Here is a 21,404-nt window from a genome sequence, read left to right as displayed (position 1 = left end):
ACCCCAGTGTAAGGGTCCGGCGAAGTGTCGGAGAAGGAGAGACCACATGAGACTAGCTCCATGCAATGGCAAGGGGGATTTATTAGGGATCCGTTCCAGCGCGCTGGGGCTCCGTGCTCACTCAAGAAGGGAGAGCAGCCCAGAGCCCAGAGCAGAGGTCAAGCAGAGCTTAAGTACACTTTTTGGAGAGGGTGGGGGGCTTTGCATACATCAGAACAAATCATCATGAGGCGCGGGAAAATTGAACAACAACTCTGATACATGATTAGTCCATTCATTGGCGGGAACAGGCTGGGCAGGGGTGATTGGTCACTTCTAAACTGGGTACACATTCAAACTGATTGGTTTGGGCCCTGTGACAAACTGCACAGGGCCCTAGGCTGAATGGCCAGTAGGGCGTTGTCTTAACTATCTCAGGAATCTGGGTGTAACAGAGGAACTTAATAATACCTAATCTTTTACATTTTAATTCAAGGTTTCCAGCTTAGAATCTTTACCCTTTCATTCCCCACTCCTTTTTCTGACTACTTTTAATCTTAAAAGTAATGAATCATAATTATTGGGGAGTCTCATTTTTCATCTCTGTCGGTGGAGCATATTGCCTTCTGATTACCATGGGTTGTCCTGTGTTTCCTGGAATCATTTTTAGCATGGCCTCCATTTTAGATTTCACTCGGTATTAGACCCCGATTTATCTAACTACACTGACTACCTAACTTTAAATCTGGCTTCATTCCCCCCTCTAATTTGGGAACTCCTTACTGCTGTGAGGAAGGGGGACGAAGAGGATCTCTCTGGCTTCTTCAGGCTGAGAAGGGACGGTGTGGGGCAAGCAGTTTGGAGTCCCCCTTAAAAATATCGGGTCTATCGAGTGGTCCATGCTAAAAGTCCAATTGAGAAGTAATAGGCTGGAGGGCCATTCGAGTGATAGGTGGTCTATAAGAGAAACAAGAACTCATTAGTACTGGAACCATATTGATGCAGTAATAAATGCCACAGCACAGGAATATGCCAATGAGTATAATGACCAAGACAAAGATTAACAATGTTTTCCATCAGGCAGTACCAGGAACTAGGAGCTAAGATATTATTTTCACAACAGAGTTGCTGAGGACATGGCTTCCATCTGAGCATGTAAATCTTTAAGGATATTTGTCACATTGTCAGAAATGCCAGGGATGTAAACACAACAACTAACATTTAGGGTTACAGATGTCCTTTTTATTAAGATATAGTCTAATAATCTAATGCCATCTGATCCTGCAAAATCCTTTCCTAGTATGACCTCTGTGTCTAATAGAGAAATCTTTAATTCTGCTACTCAGGGCTGGATAACCATACTAGCAAACATCAAGCCTACCTGCATTGTTTAGAGATAAAGGCCTTAGACTAAAACTACTCTAGCAGTCCCTTTGACAGTTATCAGGCATTTCTGTCTAAGAATCTCTTTTGTAGCCTCCAGTCTACTTATTTATGGAAGTTACATTTAACTATTATTATCATTTAAGATGTCCAGGAACAGCTGTGCTTTGGCTTTGACTGTCTTTGCTAAGTGTTTAAGATGAAGCAAGTCAAACTGACTTATGTTTCTACCTATTGTTAACAGTCAGCTGAGTCCCCTGGGAGTCCTCGGGAACTTCACAGCAGCTTCTCAGTTCTGCTAGTGCCATTTGCGCTGGGATGGGTCCAGGCCTTGCTTGACCATATGGCTTCCCTCAGAAGCATCAGGGATGTCTCCCTTCTCTGATGACCCTCCTCTTTACAGCAAATGCACTGATTGGCCTTCTGCCCTCCACTGGTCTCATTAATCTCCCTGCTCGGGAAGTTATGTGGCCTAGAGTTGCAGAGCCCTTTGAAAAAGTTCCCTATTCCCTGATTCAGACTGACTCAGAGGGCAAAAGCCAAATTTTTAATTTTAAAACTTAATCTTAAACATCTAGCAAATAAGTCAACAGCCTTATATTAAGGGTGCTGAACTTTTATGTCTATCTCTCTATCCTGGAGGTGATATCTCCTTATCTTAAGTTAACCCAGGTTGTGAGTTCTTAAAGCAGTACCTCTTAAAAAAAATTAACAGGCAATCCTTAGACCATCTAAAAGCAAACTTCAAAACAAAACTAACTAGGATAAAAACATATTTAGTTTACGTAATAGCTACCTTGAATTCTAGCAGAGTTATACATTATAATCCCCTGTTTGATATCCTGGCAATCGTGACAAAAACCAACTTTTGGACACAATTTTAAATGTACTGAAATCTAGCCTACTTCTTTCATAGTCACTTTCACATGAGATGGGACATAGAGCCTTATCTCAAGTAAGGTGGGGCTCTTCATAAATCTTAAATACTATAGTTCTGAAGCTGATCTTTGCTTTTTTTTTTTAAACATCATTTTACAAAGCCTACATAAATTGTTGCTCAAGTTCACATGAATATTAGCTAACACAACATAATATCACATCTAAAACATGAATTAAAGAAAGGCTGAAAGCTTTTAACCTCTTGTTGGAAAGTAGCAAAGTACTTTTGTGTTTTGCAATAAAACCTTTACATAGATTAGGCTCTCATTAACTTAAAAATACATTTAAATTGTATCTCAATGTAAAAAGTAACATGGAACTTTACATAACTTATTGATAATAAGTACAGTTATAGAACACAAGTGATATAAATAAATTTCCAACATGTTTTTTTTTCTTTGAACCTAAAATTACCATACAACTTTAGAACACCAGCTTGTAAAGCTTCTACCTTACAGACTTGTATACCTGGAAGATATGAACACATTAGTAACATCACAATTACACTGATGATTTTATGTTAACCAAGTTTGGCTTTTAAGGAAATAACATAGCACAATTCTCTAAAACAACAGCACTTGTTTAACCAGCTGCTTAATTTCTTTAAGATTACTTGCTCAAAAACTTACTTATAACCAACTTGCACAGACCTTTTTTATCACTTACTTAAACCCTCTTAATTACTTAATCACATAGACTCTCTTATCCAGAAACACATTTTCCCTCTATTAAATCCATACCTAGAACCTTCTAGTTTCTCTTTTCTATCTGTTAACCTCCTTCTGTTCACATCTTGAAACAATACTTGTAAACTTTTTAATTTAAGCAGATTTAACATTTTATTAGGGCCTTTTTGAACACCTAGAAAAACTTATAAGCTTAATTTATGACCTCCTTTTTTATCTATTTACCAAATTTAAAATGAACCATTTGAATAGAACTTATCAGAAAAACATTAACTTGTCTGTAGGATAAAAATCACGAGCTCAAAAAAAAAAAAAAATACAGAATCTAAGAAAAAGCAAGAGTCCTAAAAAAAAAAAAGGATGACTGGCCAGTAGTTAGTAAATACCTTATAATTTACTTCTTGGTTTGGTCTAGTTTGAGTTCAGGTAAAAAGACACTTTTACCCTTTTTTTTTTCCTTGGGCCTCAGATCTGCCTCCTACTGAGTGCTCCAGGCTTCTTCTATTTGCATATCAGCTTAAGCCCTGGCTAAGGTCTGGAAGGAGCAGGGAAAAACTGCTATTTTGAGCAGACACTTTAGGCCTAAGGCATTTTAGCCATAAGTCATATTTCCAGGTTTGGATGTTGAAAATTATGATACAAATTTAAGAAGCAATTCCCAAAAATTTTATCTTTTTACACTAGAAAAACTTGCTCACATAAAACTGGAAATAGGATCTCTACCATCAGAAGAAATTTCTTTAGGACCTCTAAGCCACTTTCCTTGTTCTGAAGTTCCTAAAGTAGCATTAAGTTACATTAAATTTGCCCACACACTACTATGTATATCTGAAATTAAGCTTTGAGAATTTCCAAGACTGTTGCTAATTAATGTCATTTCAATAAGCCAGACCAACGTTTTAATTCAACACTTTTTTCCTAAATCTTACACACAGAGAAACAGATACCAAATCATAATTTACTATCCTTGCCCAAATCAATGCACTGTATACCTAGTGAAATCTCCTTAGGCTACCCAGTTCAAAAACTGATGAAAAAATAAAACTGAATGATTGGGAGTTACTTGCCAACTTAGAAGTAGAGTTCTTTTAATTTTCTATCCTAAGTATTTAAGTTCTCTGGCATGAATTATCTGAAATCACAAACTAAACAATTACCTAACCCTGACTTTTAACTGCAAGATTATGCAATGTTTCAATCTCATTTAGATACTAGATGTTACAATGAAACATCTTTTAGACACACATTTAGCCTAGATTATCCCCAAGAAACAATCTATAATAACCTTTAAAACAGACCAGATAAAAAAAATCTCTCCAGGTTTTGAACTTCCATTTAATTATGACTCCCATCAGTGGCACCATAGATTTTCCATGAGTGGACCAGATGTTCTCACATAGGGGCAACTATAGTGTAAAATCAAAGGTCTCAGTGTGACTGACTTTACTGCATTCAGTGTCCCTTCTTTTTAAGTAAACAAGGGTGGCTTAATCCTTAAGATGCAGATAAGGACCCAGGGAACTCCCCAGAGCTAAATGGCTCTGGCAGCTGCTGGGAGTCCCTTAATCTTATCTTTCGCCCACAGGATCAGCTCCTCCAGTTTGGTTTGACCTTAGGCACTAGGCATTTTTTTTTCCTAACTTTGTAGTAGCCAGTGGAGACTCCTTAGAAGTCTCCTCGGGAGTGTTAAAATTTGTGACTGAAAATTTGGTTCCCATCTCTAAAGCCAATTAACACCAATTTAATAATGAGGACAGGGCTTTGCGAAAAGTCAAAGCGAGATGTGAAAGTTGTTAAATCCCCAGCAGGCATCTCTATTTGCATTCAAGCCCATTACGGGAGGGAAAGAAAACATTGCTTTCCTAGTCTCAGTATTTAGCCCATCCGCCTTGGGCTGCATTTCCATGCAGCCAGACTCGAGGAAGACCCGTTCGCTTCTTTGGCCCCGGGATTTGGTGATCACTGCAGCCGGGGAGGGCTGTAACACTCAGGGGGTTTGGGGACCCAGTCCCTTTTACCCCCATGAGGGAGGGAGAGGGCCGGGTGCCCCCAAGCCGCTTTTTTTTTGCTCACCAGGAGGACGGAGGGGGGGGCAGTCCCCCGCCAACCCCGCCCGCTCTGCTGTGGTGCAAGTGCACCCAGTGGCAACCGGTTGCTGGCAGAGGAGGGGGAGGAGGGGCGGTCCCCCGCGGACCTCACCCCCGATTCCGTCCGCCAGTCCCTCAAACCTGCGGGAGCATTCCCCCCCTGCTCCCGGGAGGGGAGACGGCCAGGGGCGGAGAGGACAGGTGGGTGGAGGGGCTGGGAGGAACAGGGACAGGACAGATCCGCCATACCGCTGGGCGGAATCCTCCCAGCAGACTGCGCGGACCCCACCCATGCAGGAAGAGATTCGAAGAGGTCCTGAAAGGTTAGAAGCTATGATCTGGATGGCCTGGGGGCCATTCAACTCCAAGGGTGGGCCATTCTGAAGCGCAGAGAGACAATACAAACGTGACGCAAACACGGACACACAGTAAACGTTTAACACAAATTCAGAAGCAAAAATTAAAGACAGACAGTGAATTCAACAGAAAGAGTTGCCAGCAAAACCAGACGGGTTGGCAGCAAAATACACCGACGAGGGTTCATCCGCCCCTCTACCTGATGGGGGGCACCTCCGTCCCCCCGAGTCCCCCAAAGCGTCCCTTGGGGGGTGGCCTGTGGCTTCCTAGACACGTCTGCCGCCACCGCCAGGGGGAGCTTACGCTCTCCACTGACAGCCACACACACACACTGCCAACCCCACCCGAGGCTCTGAAAGCTTATGCCTTCTGGGGACTTACGCCCACCATTGAGCCACCAGAGACCAAACCTGAGCGATCGCACCTGAGAGAAGAAGGAGGGGAGAGAGAGAGAGAAAGAGAGAGAAAGAGAGAGAGAAAGGCGCCTTACTTACCCCCGAAGCAGTTTGTTGGGTCTCCCTGTCCGGCGATGCGCAGTTCCCGGCCAATGCACCAAATGTAAGGGTCCGGCGAAGCGTCGGAGAAGGAGAGACCACACGAGACTAGCTCCATGCAATGGCAAGGGGGATTTATTAGGGATCCGTTCCAGCGCGCTGGGGCTCCGTGCTCACTCAAGAAGGGAGAGCAGCCCAGAGCCCAGAGCAGAGGTCAAGCAGAGCTTAAATACACTTTTTGGAGAGGGTGGGGGGCTTTGCATACATCAGAACAAATCATCATGAGGCGCGGGAAAATTGAACAACAACTCTGATACATGATTAGTCCATTCATTGGCGGGAACAGGCTGGGCAGGGGTGATTGGTCACTTCTAAACTGGGTACACATTCAAACTGATAGGTTCGGGCCCTGTGACAAACTGCACAGGGCCCTAGGCTGAATGGCCAGTAGGGCGTTGTCTTAACTATCTCAGGAATCTGGGTGTAACAGAGGAATTTAATAATACCTCATCTTTTACATTTTAATTCAAGCTTTCCAGCTTAGAAACTTTACCCTTTCAGGACCAAGTTAGCACCCCCCACTGAAAGGGTACATACATGTAGAAGAGGAGGAGTGTCCAGGACCAGGTGGTACAAAACATGGCTGCCTCCATTTTACCAAGGGCTAAATAACAGCTCAGAAGACCAGATCTTAACTGAATCCTGAATAATAGTGTAATACCAGATTCGTGGGACCCCAGTGGACCTCCAGGAGCTGAATCCGATGCAATCACACAAGAGTCTTTATTGCAAGCTCGAGCCTGGACTCACATGCAGCGGTCCCAGGGAGTGAGTCCCGGTCCTTTGTCCAGTGAGATTTTATAGGTTTGGGGAGGATACTCTATGCGTCACAACATCACACAGCAAATCATTCCATACCGCAGGAAAGTCAACAACTCTTAACATTGATTAGCACATTCCCTGGCGGGAACAAGTTGGGTAGGGGTGATTGGTTAGTACAAGAGGGGGATTCCTTTCAACTGATTGGTTTAGGCCACGAGGGGTGTACGTGCTGAACTACATGGTTTCCCAACACGTTATCAACCAACATAAACTACTGGGGGGTCATCTGACATCCCAGGTATTTTCCCTGTCTCATGCTGATTGGTGGTTTCTAGGGGATTGCTATGGGTCTTCACCTAGCCTAATAAGTCAGGGACACCTGGCTCCGCAGATCTCTCCTGTGATTTACAGACAAACAATTCAGCAGGGTGGGTATGTGCTTAGGAGTGCTCTGTGGGTTTTTCTAAGGACAAGGGTCACACCTCCTTCCTTAGGACAGGCCTTGAGGTAGAAGCTGCTGTTATTTTTCAAAAATGTAGTCACATCAGTTTCTCAATAGAAGTGGATACAAGGCCAGTGGCTAACGCATTTAATGAAAACTGTAATTCCAGTAAAATATGTCAGACAAATGAGACATTTTTTTCAAAGAAGATAAATCAGTCACAGTGGCACACAGGAGGATCACAAGTTTGAAGTCAGCCTCAGCAACTTAGTGAGACCCTGTCTCAAAATGAAAAATGAAAAGGGTTGGGGATAGAGCTCAGTGGTTGTCGAAACGGGCAAAAGGTGCGACTTATGCAGTTGAGGGGGAGAAATAAAGAATGTCCACGTGCTTCTGCCCTTTTCAATGTTTTATTCACTCAAATCACTCAATAATTTCACTCTAGGGCTGGGATTGTCGCTCAGTGGTAGAGTGCTCGCCTAGCATGTGCAAGGCCCTGGTTCAATCCTCACTGTTGAGAGCCACAGCCAAAGGGGCCCCAGCAAACTTCCAGCTGCCAGCAACCAGCTGCCAGCTGATGATTGGCTCACTCAAGAAGGGAGAGCAGCCCAGAGCCCAGAGCAGAGGTCAAGCAGAGCTTAAGTACACTTTTTGGAACATCCTCTACAGCTCCACCATGTGGAAATCCCCATAACTCTTATGAACTAAGGTATAGGCTTTGTCCTAAAAAGACCAAAGGTGCACATTACAAAAAGACATGAAAAATGGCATCCATCACTAATTGTCTTGTGCATGTGTTTCCCCCCAGGAGCTGTTTCGGGTCTCTGTGTAGTTCGAGAAGCTCATCGGAAAGTGAAAATCAGGTAAATCTGAAGAGGACCCAGTGCTGTGGCCAGGGAAGGCAGTGGGAAGCAGAATTAATGTTCCCCTTTCTGCCGCAGTCTTGGCTGGGCACAGAATCATGAGCCACCACACAGCTTTGTAGATTCAAACAGCAATTCTTTATTCCCAAACTCACACCGGCCTCCACACACGTTCTGGGGCAATCCCAGTTCTGCTGCGACCCAAATCACCTACTCCACGAGGCTCTCTTTCCCAAAATGCTCTCTGAATCTCAGGAGAACTCCAAGGGAGCTCAGGCAGCAGGAACGCCCTAATCCTGGCAGCAATAATCTTCAACCTCCAACTTCCCTAAAATCCCTATTCTTAAACTGGGAACGCCCTAAACCCAAGGACCGGGATACTATACTTCCTCAAACTGCAGGATACACCCTAATCCTGGATACACCCTCGTCCTTGAGTAGGATCATCTTTCTCAAACACACATGCAAGGTCACAGCAAATTTCCAAGGCAAGTCCATTTAAACATGGGGTACGCTGGCTTACGGATATGTACAGACCTCTCAATGCCACACGTAAGAAAAACATGGCACAGAAGCTACATGACAAGGACTCCTCTGATGAGTGCTGAGGGCTGTTTGAATCGACAAAGCTGTGTGGTGGCTCGTGATTCTGTGCCCAGCCAAGACTGCGGCATTCGTGATTCTGTGCCCAGCCAAGACTGCGGCAGATGAGGATGAGATTTTCAATAAGGATGCTGGGTAAGTGACTGGGGGTGATATAAATTCTCAAGTGAAGAGGTAAGGAAAAGCTTAATTGCTCCTTTCAAGAGTAACAACCTTGGCTTTGTTCTTCTCCCAGGGATGAAGCCCCATCACAGACCTCTGGGGGGCCGGGGAGTTAACTGACAGTTTGCTTCCATTCTTGGGCAGGGATTCACCTGGAGAGCCGCCCCCAGAGGTAGATCAGTTTGCTGTTCCACGTCAGGATCTGCATGAAGACAAACTAATTTGGCAAGAGAGGCTCCCAGAATTGGTTCCAATGCTAGATGGGGATCAGAATCAGGTCCTAGCTCTACCTTCTCGACTCAAAAGTTTAAGATTCATACTGCCAATCTAGATCAGTCTACAGATCACCAGTCATTTGAAGTACTTGTTCCACCTCTAGATAGCCAGAGTTCAAAAGCAGCAAAGTTTATTGTTTCACCACTGAATCTGAAGAAGGATGTAGCTCAGCATCCGAGATTTGCTAAAGAAGTTGGTGGAACTCCAAAGCAATTTGCAAAACTTCAGCTTCAAAAAAACTTGGATGATTATGTATATCCAAGTACAGATGTAGCTTATTCTGGCAACCTACCTCCAGAATCCCAGGAGAACTCAGATGAGTCTCCAGAAACTCCTGACCAGGTTGAACCTTCTCTGGAGGCCCAAGAGACTCCTGAGGAGCTCCAGTCCTCTTCGTCCCAGCAAGAAGTGCATCATAAACTTTCATCTCTAAGAAGTGACACTCAGCCAGTTGTCACAAGGAAACCTGCAGATCTGGTTACCGTAACTCCGCAGGCAGATAAAGAGATTCACCTTCCTTCAGGCCAGGAGCAGGCCCCAACCCAGCCTTCAGAGGGTCTTGAAGTAGTAGAACCTTCATCAACCCAACAAGAGGCTCCAGCTCAGACTTCAGAGCTCTCTGAACCCTCTTTATCTGAGCAAGAGACTCCAGTTCAAGCTCCCAAGTCCCCTATGGAGAATATCGCTGAAACTCTACCAACTCTACCTGTAGTTCCATCTCTAGGTCAGGATCAAGTTCATTATTATAACTTGCCCAGTGTTACAGGTAGGCCTGCAGACGTGGAAATTACCATATCTTCGGAACCTACCAAGGAGGCCGAATCTTCTCTAGCCCAGCAGGAGGCCCCAATTCAGCCAGAGGCCTCTGTTCAGGAGGCCCCAGTTCAGCCAGAGGCCCCAGTTCAGGAGGCCCCAGTTCAGGAAGCCCCAGTTCAGGAGGCTCCAGTTCAGGAGGCCCCAGTTCAGGAGGCCCCAGTTCAGCCTCCAGAGTATGCTGAGGAGGTAGAACCTTCTCTAACCCAGCAAGAGACCCCAGCCCAGCCTCCGGGCCCTCCTGTGGAGACTGAACCTTCTCTCAGTGAGCAAGAGACCCCAACTCAGCCTTCTGAGTCTCCTGGGGAGGACCAGAGATGTACTAATTACTATAACACCTGAACCCACTACAGAGGTGGGAACTTCGTTGATCAATTCCAACTAATGAGTTAGGACCTTCTGCATCCCAGCCTGAAGCCCCAACTGTGCCTCCAGAGCTCCCTAACGATGTAGGTCAACCTCCAGAAGGTGAGGATGTGACAGGTTCTTCTCTAGGTTCTGATCAAGCTGAGTTGAATTGAATAATGAGGTTGAAACTTCAGCGCAACAGGAGACCCTAGATGAGTCCTCAGTGTCCCCTGAGCAGTTGGAACCTCAGCCAAGCCCCCCTCTAGAGGAGGAACAACCTCCAATTGATCAAGAGGTCCCCAGTCAGCTTGAAGAGCTGCCTGAGGAATCTTTATCAAGTCAGCAGGAGAGCTCATCTCTGCCCTCAACGCCCCCCGTGAGTGTTGAACTTCCACCAGTCCAGGAAACACTCCCAACTAAACCTCCAGAATCCACATTTGTCTCGACTATTGCTTCATTCAGTGATTCCATGTCATTTTCACCTCAAGATCTAGAAGTAATGTTCAGAAGTGGGTCTTCAGATTTGCCTAAAACCACAGTTCAACATGTGGCTCTGATAGTTACTGTACCTTCAGAAGCCACTAAAGAAGTTGAGCCAGTTTCCACCCAGCAAGTTACATTTTATCCAACCCAGTCTAATGCCCCTTCCCAGTCTCCAGGATTCCCTGAAAACTTTGGATTTTCTTCAGCCCAACAAGCAACCACAACTCAGATGGAAACTTCAACTCAGGTCCTAAGTCAGAATAAAGCTCAGGATTTAACATCACCCAGTGTTACCTTTCAACCTTTGGACCTGGAACTCACCTCAACTCCAAAACCCACTAAACATTCTACAGCTGAGAAGAAGCCTGTAGCTCTTTCATTGTTCCCTATGGCTATTGGAACGTACCATATATCTCTTCCAACGGTCCCTGTATTTGTTTTTCCAACCATGAAGGAAACTTCAACTTTGCTTCCAACGTATCAAGAAGGAATAATTCCAACACAAGAAACTTCAACTCAGCCACAGGTCCTAACTGAGAATCAAGTTCATTTTTCAACAGTACCCAGCTTTACATTTAAACCTGTGGAAGTGGAACTCCCCATAACTCCAGAGCCCAATGTGGTGGTTGAAAATCCTCTACAGCCCCACCATGTAGAAATCCCCACAACTCCAGAGCCCAATGTGGTGGTTGAAAATCCTCTACAGCCCCACCACGTGGAAATCCCCATAACTCCAGAGCCCAATGTGGTGGTTGAACAACCTACAGCTCCTCCAAAGCCCCACTATGTGGAAATCACCATAACTCCAGAACCCAATGTGGGGGTTGAAAATCCTACAGCTTTTCCTCTAAAGCCCCACGACGTGGAACTCACCATAACTCCAGAGCCCAATGTGGGGGTTGAACAACTTACGACTTTTCCTCCAAGGCTCCAGGACATGGAACTCACCATAACTCCAGAGCCCAATGTGGGGGTTGAACAACCTACAGCTTTTCCTCCAAAGCTCCACGACGTGGAACTCACCATAACTCCAGAGCCCAGTGTGGAAATCACTATAACTCCAGAGCCCAATGTAGGGGTTGAACATCCTACAGCTCCTCCAAAGCCCCAGGATGTGGAAATCACCATAACTCCAGAGCCCAATGTGGGGGTTGAAAATCCTACAGCTTTTCCTCCAAAGCCCCACTACGTGGAACTCCCCATAACTCCAGAGCCCAATGTGGGGGTTGAACATCCTACAGCTCCTCCAAAGCCCCACGATGTGGAAATCACCATAACTCCAGAGCCCAATTTGGTGGTTGTACATCCTACAGCTTTTCCTCCAAAGCCCCACTATGTGGAACTCACCATAACTCCAAAGCCTAATGTGGGCGTTGTACATCCTACAGCTTTTCCTCCAAAGCCCCACGACGTGGAAATCACCATAACTCCAGAGCCCAATGTCAAGGTTGAACATCCTACAGCTTTTCCTCCAAAGCCCCACGACGTGGAAATCACCATAACTCCAGAGCCCAATGTGGGAGTTGAACATTCTACAGCTTTTCCTCTAAAGCCCCATGAGGTAACACTTCTACGTCCTCACTAGGGGACTACAAATCCTCCTCCAAACCCCCCGGAGACAACATTTCCACATCGAGTTCTGGAAACTACAAATCTTCCTCCAGAGCCCCCTGATGTGACATTTCCACGTCCATACCAAGAGACTACAAATCCTCAAATCAACCACGAGGAAACTTCGGTCATGCCTCAATCTTTTGAAGTGGAAATTACCATAACTTCAAAACCCAACATTGATGTTGCATCTTCTCAAACCTTGCCGGGGAAGCCAATTCAGCTTCCAGAGCCATATAAAGAGATTATAGCGAAACCTCCTGTATATTATGAGATTACACTTCCAACAATAAGTACAGCTCTGGTGTCGGAGTCAACTAGTGTTGGAGTTCAACCTCCAGACGTGACACAAGGTGTGGAGGCCCAGGAAGTTAGTGGGAAACTCCCTCCTGGATGCTTCGCTTCATTTACAAATGAACGTAAGAATGTTGCCCAAGAAGGCAGGCTCAGGAGACCAATCCCAAGGGAACTAGAGCAGCTTCACAAGGTGTGGAGGCCCAGGAAGTTAGTGGGAAACTCCCTCCTGGACGCTTCATTTACAAATGAACGTAAGAATGTTGCCCAAGAAGGCAGGCTCAGGAGACCAATCCCAAGGGAACTAGAGCAGCTTCACAAGGTGTGGAGGCCCAGGAAGTTAGTGGGAAACTCCCTCCTGGACGCTTCATTTACAAATGAACGTAAGCCAGCAGTCTCTTCTTTTTTCAAACAATACTCCTTGGGCAAATCTCCCACCTCCAGCATTTCAAAACTACAGCCTGAGATTAGAAGCAAAACAAAAGACTTAACCTACACCCTTTTTGTTTTAGAAGATGCAAATGCTCGAGTTAAAAGCATGAAGGCTGATAAACCAGTCACGCGTTCCAAAAAAACTCACAGCTTTCATAAAACTTACCCTCTTGCAGCCCACGGAATACCCAAGGCCAAAGTGAGTCGAAAGTTCAGAAAGGATAATTTGCACAATAGACTGATGCTTGCAAAGAGGCCCCCATTCTCTGCAATAAGGAGCCTCATAAATTCCCCCCCACGAGGGGCCTTTTCATCTTTAGGAGACCTGAATTCTCAGGAGAATCCTTTCTCAGGATTATATGCTCTTTCAGAACCTATAGGCTTTAGATGCCAGAGACATTAATGAACAAGGGCAAATTGTGGCAGCTGCAGTAAAACAGGCTTTATATACCAGGCCAAGAACATGCTACAATTGTCAACAAACAGGACATTTAAAAAGGAATTGCCCCATAGGAGAAGGGTTTAACAAAACTAGGTATCAAAGGAGTAGAATACCGGGTATTTGCCCACGATGCCGTAGAGGGAGACATTGGGCTAATGAATGCCGTTCTCAAACCACCATAGAGGGTACTCCATTACATTGGGCTAATGAATGCCGTTCTCAAACCACCATAGAGGGTACTCCATTATCAAAAAACGAACAAGGACCAAGTGTTCATCCACAATATCGTGGACAAAGGCATCGGGCTCCGTTGCCAAAAAATGGACAGGGGGCCCCAATGCTCCGGGGCCCCAAACCACAAATATACGGAGCACTGGAGGAACCCAGCAACCCCATCAGGGTAGTGCCCAGGACACATTGTCCATCAGATCCCTCACCAGACAAACCAGAGGGAGCGCAGTGTTGGACATCTGTGCCTCCGCCAGATCAGTACTAACTCCAGAGATGGGAGTTCAAATCATTCCCACAGGGGTAAAAGGACCTCTTCCCAAAGGAACAGTAGGCTTATTATTGGGACGCAGCTCTTCTACTCTAAAAGGACTTTTGATAAGTCCTGGGGTAATTGATCCCGATTATGAAGGTGAAATAAAAATTATAGCCAGTTCTCCAAAGGGTATATCAATAATTTCACCAGGAGATAGAATAGCACAGTTACTAATAATACCAAGCCTACATGATAAATTTTCCAGTCATGCTGTAGAAAGAGGTTCCAAGGGATTAGGCTCCACAGGTGTAGATTGGGCTATGCTTTCTTTAAATTTAGATTCTCGCCCCATGCTAACACTAAATATTCAAGGACATGAATTTAATGGGCTACTGGATACAGGTGCAGACCTTAGCATCATCTCTCATCAAGAATGGCCAAAACATTGGCCATTACAACAAGCCACTCAAACGCTTCGAGGCCTAGGAGTAGCGACTAATCCCGATAGAAGCGCAATGGTATTAGATTGGAAGGATCCTGAAGGATGTGAAGGAACTATATAGCCATATGTATTGGATCATCTTCCCGTAAATTTATGGGGACGAGATGTCTTAGATCAATTAGGTTTGACATTAACAAATAACATCAATCAAAATGCACCCACTATTATGGCTAGACAAGGTTTTAGGAAAGGAAAAAGATTAGAAAAACAAGAACAAGGTATAGCAGCACCAATACAAATAGATCAAGGAACAGACAGACATGGGTTGGATTTTCACAAAGGGCAACTGAGACAATAAAAATTACATGGAAATCAGAAAGACCAGTATGGGTTCCTCAGTGGCCCTTGACTAAAGAAAAGATACAAGTAGCCCATGATCTGGTCAAACAACAATTAGCAGAAGGACATATACAACCTTCTGTATCTCCCCCATAATACTCCCATTTTTGTCATCAAAAAGAAATCTGGTAAATGGAGATTATTGCAAGACCTAAGAGCCATTAATAATGAAATGGTCATTATGGGACCTGCTCAGTCGGGGATTCCTCAATTGTCTGCTTTGCCAAAAACTTGGTATGTTTTAGTTATAGATATTAAAGATTGTTTTTTTTTCAATTCCAATTCATCCTGAGGATAGTCCACGTTTTGCATTTACTATCCCTGCACTGAATCATGAAGGTCCTGATCAGAGATATGAATGGAAAGTACTCCCTCAAGGGATGGCTAACAGCCCAACTATGTGTCAAATTTATGTTAACAAAGTAATCCAGCCACTTAGAAATCAAAATCCTGAACTACAAATATTTCACTATATGGATGATGTATTATTAGCACACAAAGCTAAAAACACATTGTTAGAATGTTATGCCACACTTACAAACTTATTAAAAAATTATAATCTAGAGATAGCAATAGATAAAGTACAATTAAATTTTCCAATTAATTATTTAGGAGTTCTAGTATCCTCAACCATGGTCCGTCCACCGAAAATTCAAATACGAGTAGATCAACTCAAATCACTTAATGACTTTCAAAAGTTATTAGGAGACATAAATTGGATAAGGCCTTATCTAGGTATTCCAACAGGAGAATTGGGACCTTTATTTGATATCTTAAAAGGTCCATCAGATCCAAATTCACCCCGAATGTTAACGCCTGAAGCAAGAAAGGCATTAAAAATCATTGAAACATATATGGAAAATATGCATTTGGATAGAATTGATATAAGTTTGCCTTTATTATTTATTGTACTACCAACAAAAAATATTCCTACAGGAGTATTTTGGCAAGAAGGTCCATTATTATGGATACATTTATCTTATTCTCCTAACACTATTCTTACTAGGTATCCTGAGGCTGTAGGACAATTAATACTCAAAGGAATAAAAACAGCAAAGGGAGTATTTGGAATTTCTCCCAATAAAATTATTACTCCATATACTATGAATCAAATTGATGAGTTAGCTAATGAGTTAAATACTTGGGCAATAATCATGTGCAAATCTAATGTTTCATTTGATAACCACTTACCATCTAATCCTTTATTGTCTTTTTGGTCATTGCATCCTGTAATTTTTCCAAAAATGACAAGAAAAACACCTATCATGAATGCTCCAAATATATTCACTGATGGGTCAAATAATGGTACAGCAGCAATAGTTACACCTGATCAAACTTTTACATTTTTAGTACCCAAACAATCAGCTCAAAAGGTAGGGCTTAATGCAGTATCACAAGCTTTTGTGATGTTTAAAGATTCTGTATTTAATTTATTTTCTGATAGTCAGTATATAGTTAACGCTATAATATCCCTTGAAGATGCTGGTAGGATTTCCCCTTCTTCTAATGTTTTCTCTTTGTTTTCCACTATACAAAGTTTAATCTGGGACAGAAAAGATCCATTCTTTATAGGACATATCAGGGCACATACAGGATTGCCTGGAGCCCTTAGTTTGGGCAATGATTTAGCAGATAAAACTACACATGACATACGTATTTTCTCTACACTAGAAGAAGCTATAAATTTTCATAAAAGGTTCCATGTCAATGCTAATACTTTACAAAAGCATTTTAAAATAACTAAGGAACAAGCTAGACAAATAATAAAACAATGTCAAAATTGTGTGACCTTTTTACCACAAGTTAATCTTGGAGTCAATCCTAGAGGATTGATACCTAACCATATTTGGCAGATGGACGTCACACACTTGCCAGAATTTGGAAAATTAAAATATTTGCATGTTACAGTTGATACTTCTTCCGGATTTTTGATGGGCTCCCTTCATGCCGGAGAAAAAACTAAAGATGTTATAGCTCATTGCTTACAAAATTTTGCCACTGTGGGCATTCCAAAACAGTTAAAAACAGATAATGCCCCTGGTTATACTTCTACCTCTTTTAAACAATTTTGCTCATCATTTGGCATTACTCATTTAACAGGAATCCCATACAATCCACAGGGACAAGGCATAGTTGAAAGAGCTCATCAAACTATTAAAATGTACTTATTAAAACAAAAAGGCGGAATTGGGAAGGGGTATATATTCCCCAAAGATAAACTTAAAATAACCCTTTTTACTCTAAACTTTTTAAATTTGGATTCATCAGGACTTAGTGCTGCAGAAAGGCATATGTGTCCAAAAAATGTACATAAGCCCAAGGTACTTTGGAAAGATATTCTAACAGGACAATGGAAAGGTCCTGACCCAGTAATTGTCTGGAGTCGGGGGTCTGTTTGTGTGTTTCCACAGGAAGAACAGCAGCCGATTTGGATTCCAGAGAGATTAACCAAGGTCCTGACCCAGTGATTGTCTGGAGTCGGGGACCTGTTTGTGTGTTTCCACAGGAAGAACAGCAGCCGATTTGGATTCCGGAAAGATTAACTAAAATCCTGACCCAGTGATTGTCTGGAGTCGGGGGCCTGTTTGTGTATTTCCACAGGGAGAACAGCAGCCGATTTGGATTCCAGAGAGATTAACTAAAGCGATTTCTACAGACCAAAAAGAAGATGATTTGGCTCAAATCCATAACAGCTGATATCCAAAACTCCAATTTGGCTATCCTTACATCTTCGACAGAACCAGGATTCTTTTTTCAATATCTATTTTATTATTGCCCTTTCCCATATCATGAAGTTCTATTTTGTTTTTTGAGCTCATACAGACCTAGGTTAATGTTTTGCTGATCAGTTCTATTTTTTTTTTTTTGACTATAGAGTTTTTAAACATTGCAATGGAGATTTCACCTGTAAAAAGTTATAAGGCCTTTACTATTATGTTATGTGTTATATGTATTATATTATGTGTGCACACTTGTGTTTTGTGTTATATGTTTGAATGTATGTATGTCCATATATCATATATGATGAGCACTCATGAAAAAATGGATCCAAATTTTTTTTTTTATTCACGTGATTTAAATGGTTTAATTTAAATTGGGTAAATAACTGTTAAGAATTGTTTTAATATGTAAACAAAAAAGAAGGTTAACAGATCTGTTTGTTTACTTTCACCTTTCCTTTTCATTATATTTAATAATTCTCTTCAAGATAATATAAATTGTTAAGAAAATTGTTTTCTTTTCTCTTCAAGATAATGTAAATTGTTAAGAAAATTGTTTTCTTTTAGTGCCTTCTGGAATGTTACACAATTTTTTCTTTAGCCATTATTGCTAGAATTCCTATCTTCATCCCAGTGCCGGTGAAGACAAAGATAAAACTAATCTACAGTTTCTGCAATAGCCATCACTGAACTGCTTGCAGAACTTGCCTAAACTATGTGTCACTTGTATGCATTGTGAACTCACTTGTATGCATTGTGAACTATCTGTTGGTGCAGCGACTTGTGGTAGTGTTGGAGTATTTTTATTGATTATGTCATCGGTGGTACAATTTTTCCAACAAGAGCCATCAATTGGCTTGGTGTATCTTCCTCCCTTCTGCTTGTCATGACAAAGACCTCTCCACAGGTGTGGCTGTATACTGGACTGGTAGTCAATGACGGGTAAGATCCAATTACAATGGTACCAACCTAAGACAGGAGGCTGACGCCCTGAGGTCAGCTCATCCGAAGACGGGTAAGGACCATATGTAGTATTGGACAACCTAAGGCAGGCACGGTCCCCAAGCCACATGCTTGTTGTTTAAACAGAGAGGGGGAGATGTTGAGAGCCACAGCCAAAGGGGCCCCAGCAAACTTCCAGCTGCCAGCAAACTTCCAGCTGCCGGCTGATGATTGGCTCACAGCAGCCCCAGCAACATCTAGCTGATTGGCTCCTCTGCGGAGCTGCTCATTGGGGAACTTCTTTGGCTCCGCCCACACAACCCAGCCAATCAGCCTCAAGAGCAGGAGGATTGTGGGAGGTGGTGAGGCTTGTGTGGGGGGAGAGGCTTGTGGGAAGCCAGTGGTGGCAGTTGGGCTCTGAGGGTTTTTTCCTGAGGAGCTGTTTTGTTTGGCATTTGTAGTTCTAAAAATAAAGTAAGTTTCTTTTGACAAGTGGCTCCTGAATTGTGCTCGACCCCTTGGCCCTTTTTAAATTTTTTTGAGACAGGGTCTTTCTAAGTTGCTCAGGCTGCTCTCAACTTTGCAATCCTCTTATCTCAATCTCCTGAGTAGCTGGGATTTCAGGCTTGTGTGCAACCACACCCATATAGGTAAAATTAATTTTAACAATTTATTTTATTTAACTCAATATATCAAAAATATTATCATTTCAGTATGTTACCAATATCAAAGTTATTAATGAGGTGGTTTTCTTTCACACTAATTCTTTGGTATCTGGGGTATATTTCACACTTATAGCACATGTCAATTCATATATATATATATATATATATATATATATATATATATATATATATGAACTCAATAGCCATGCATGGCTAGAGGTTATCATGCTAGACACTGCAGATCTAGAATAGTGTTATCAAACTTTAGCATACATCAGAATACCCAGAAAACTGTTTAAAGTACACATTGCTGCTGAGGGCCATTACCAAGTAGAAATGATGCATCAAAATTTCCTTGCTAGCGTACCCCATGTTAATGATTTCGCTGTTGACATTGCATGTAAGGTGACCTTGCTCAAAGACCAAGGCGGATCCGGGTTTAGAGCTGATCAGGTTTGAGGAAGTATCCTGGTCCTTGGATTAAGGGCGTTCCCAGTTTAAGACCTTGGATTTTAGGGAAGTTCGATGTTGAGGATTATTGCTGCTGGAATTAGGGCGTTCCTGCTGCCTGAGCTCTCATTGAGTTCTCGTGAGATTCAGAGGGCATTTTGGGAAAGAGAGCCTCGTGGAGTAGGTGATTTGGGTGGCAGCAGAACTGGGATTGCCCCAGAACGTGTGTGGAGGCCGGTGTGAGTTCGGGAATAAAGATTTGCTGTTTGAATCTACAAAGCTGTGTGGTGGCTCGTGATTCTGTGCCCAGCCAAGACTGCGGCACATTGCTGGGCCCCATCCTCAGAGTTTCTCATTCATTAGCTGTTAGTGGAGATTAAAGTCCCTGTAGTTCTACCAAGTTCCCAAATGCTGTCAATGCTGTTGATCTAAGCATCACACTTTGAGAACCACTTGTGGAGAAATTGGAGCAGTAGGAAAAACAAGAGCAGCAATTAGGGAGTCAGCAGTATGTCAAAGCAAAAGGTGAAAAAAAAAAACCCAAAATGAACACTAAGCAACAAGATATGACTACACATCTAATGGAATAGCTAAAACACAAAATCCAGTGTCAAATGCTGGTGAGGATATAGAACATGAATTCTCATTCATTGCTGGAGAGAATGCAAAACAGTACAGCCACTTTGGAAGACAGTTTAATAATTTCTTACCAAAAAACCCATAAGTTGGGCTGAGGTTGTGGCTCAGTGGTAAAGCACTCTCCTAGCACATGCAAGGCCCTGAGTTCGATCCTCAGCACCACATAAAAATAAATAAAGATATTGAGTCTAAATACAACTAAAAAAATATTTTTAAAAAACCCATAAGTTTCTCATCTTAATCCAGCAGTTGAGTTTCTTGTATTTACCCAAATGAGTTGAATACTTAAGTTCACACAAAAACATGCACACAGATGTTTATGGTAGCTTTATTCATAGTTACAAAACTTAGAAGCAATCAACATGTCCTTTAATAGATGAATTGGTAAATAAGTAGTGGTACATCTAGAATTATTATTCAGTGCTAAAAGAAATGAGCTGGGATTGTGGCTCAGAGATAGAGCGCTTGCCTAGCACTGGGTTCAATCCTCAGCACCACATAAAAATAAAAGTATTGTGTCCATCCACAACTAAAAAATAATTTTAAAAAAATGAAGAAATGAGCTATAAAGCCATGAAAAGCCATGGAACATATTTAAATGCATATTACTTAGGGAAAGAAGCCAGTATGAAAAGGTATATACTGTATGATTCCAACTATATGACATTCTAGAAAAAGCAGAACTATGGATATGGATATAGTGAAAAGATCAGTGATTACCAGGGCTGGGAGAGGGAAGGGATGAGTAGGTGGAGCACAAAGGACTTTTAATGAAAGGAAAGTGACCATGACACTCGAGCGACCAAGAGATCTTTATTACAGTGGTGTCTGATTGACAGGGAAGGAAAAGAAAAGAGAGAGAGAGAGAGAGAGAGAGAAAGTGGGGGAGTGTATTCATTAACAATACAACATGTCAGCATTTTAAGGTGTTCTGTTTTTGGACCATCTTGCTTGTACAAAAATGCTATGCTTGGTGCTGGGGATGTGGCTCAAGCCATAGCGCGCTTGCCTGGCATGCGTGGGGCACTGGGTTGGATCCTCAGCACCACATAAAAAAAATAAAATAAAATAAAGATGTTGTGTCCACCGAAAAATAAAAAATATTTAAAAATTCTCTCTCTTTCTCTCTCTCTCTCTCTAAAAAAAA

The 21,404-nt window shown here is 42.7% G+C and overlaps 1 long non-coding RNA gene across 1 annotated transcript in view; it reads right to left on the bottom strand.

Moving 5' to 3' along the window:
- Window positions 1-21,404, bottom strand: part of LOC308636207 — a 770,476-nt gene that overhangs the window by 695,774 nt on the left and 53,298 nt on the right. The gene's annotated exons all lie outside the window — the stretch shown is intronic.

The sequence above is a fragment of the Spermophilus citellus genome (assembly GCF_964194105.1).
Source record: "Spermophilus citellus genome assembly, chromosome: 17".
NCBI lineage: Eukaryota > Metazoa > Chordata > Mammalia > Rodentia > Sciuridae > Spermophilus > Spermophilus citellus.
This window is presented reverse-complemented; position numbering and strand designations above follow the sequence as displayed.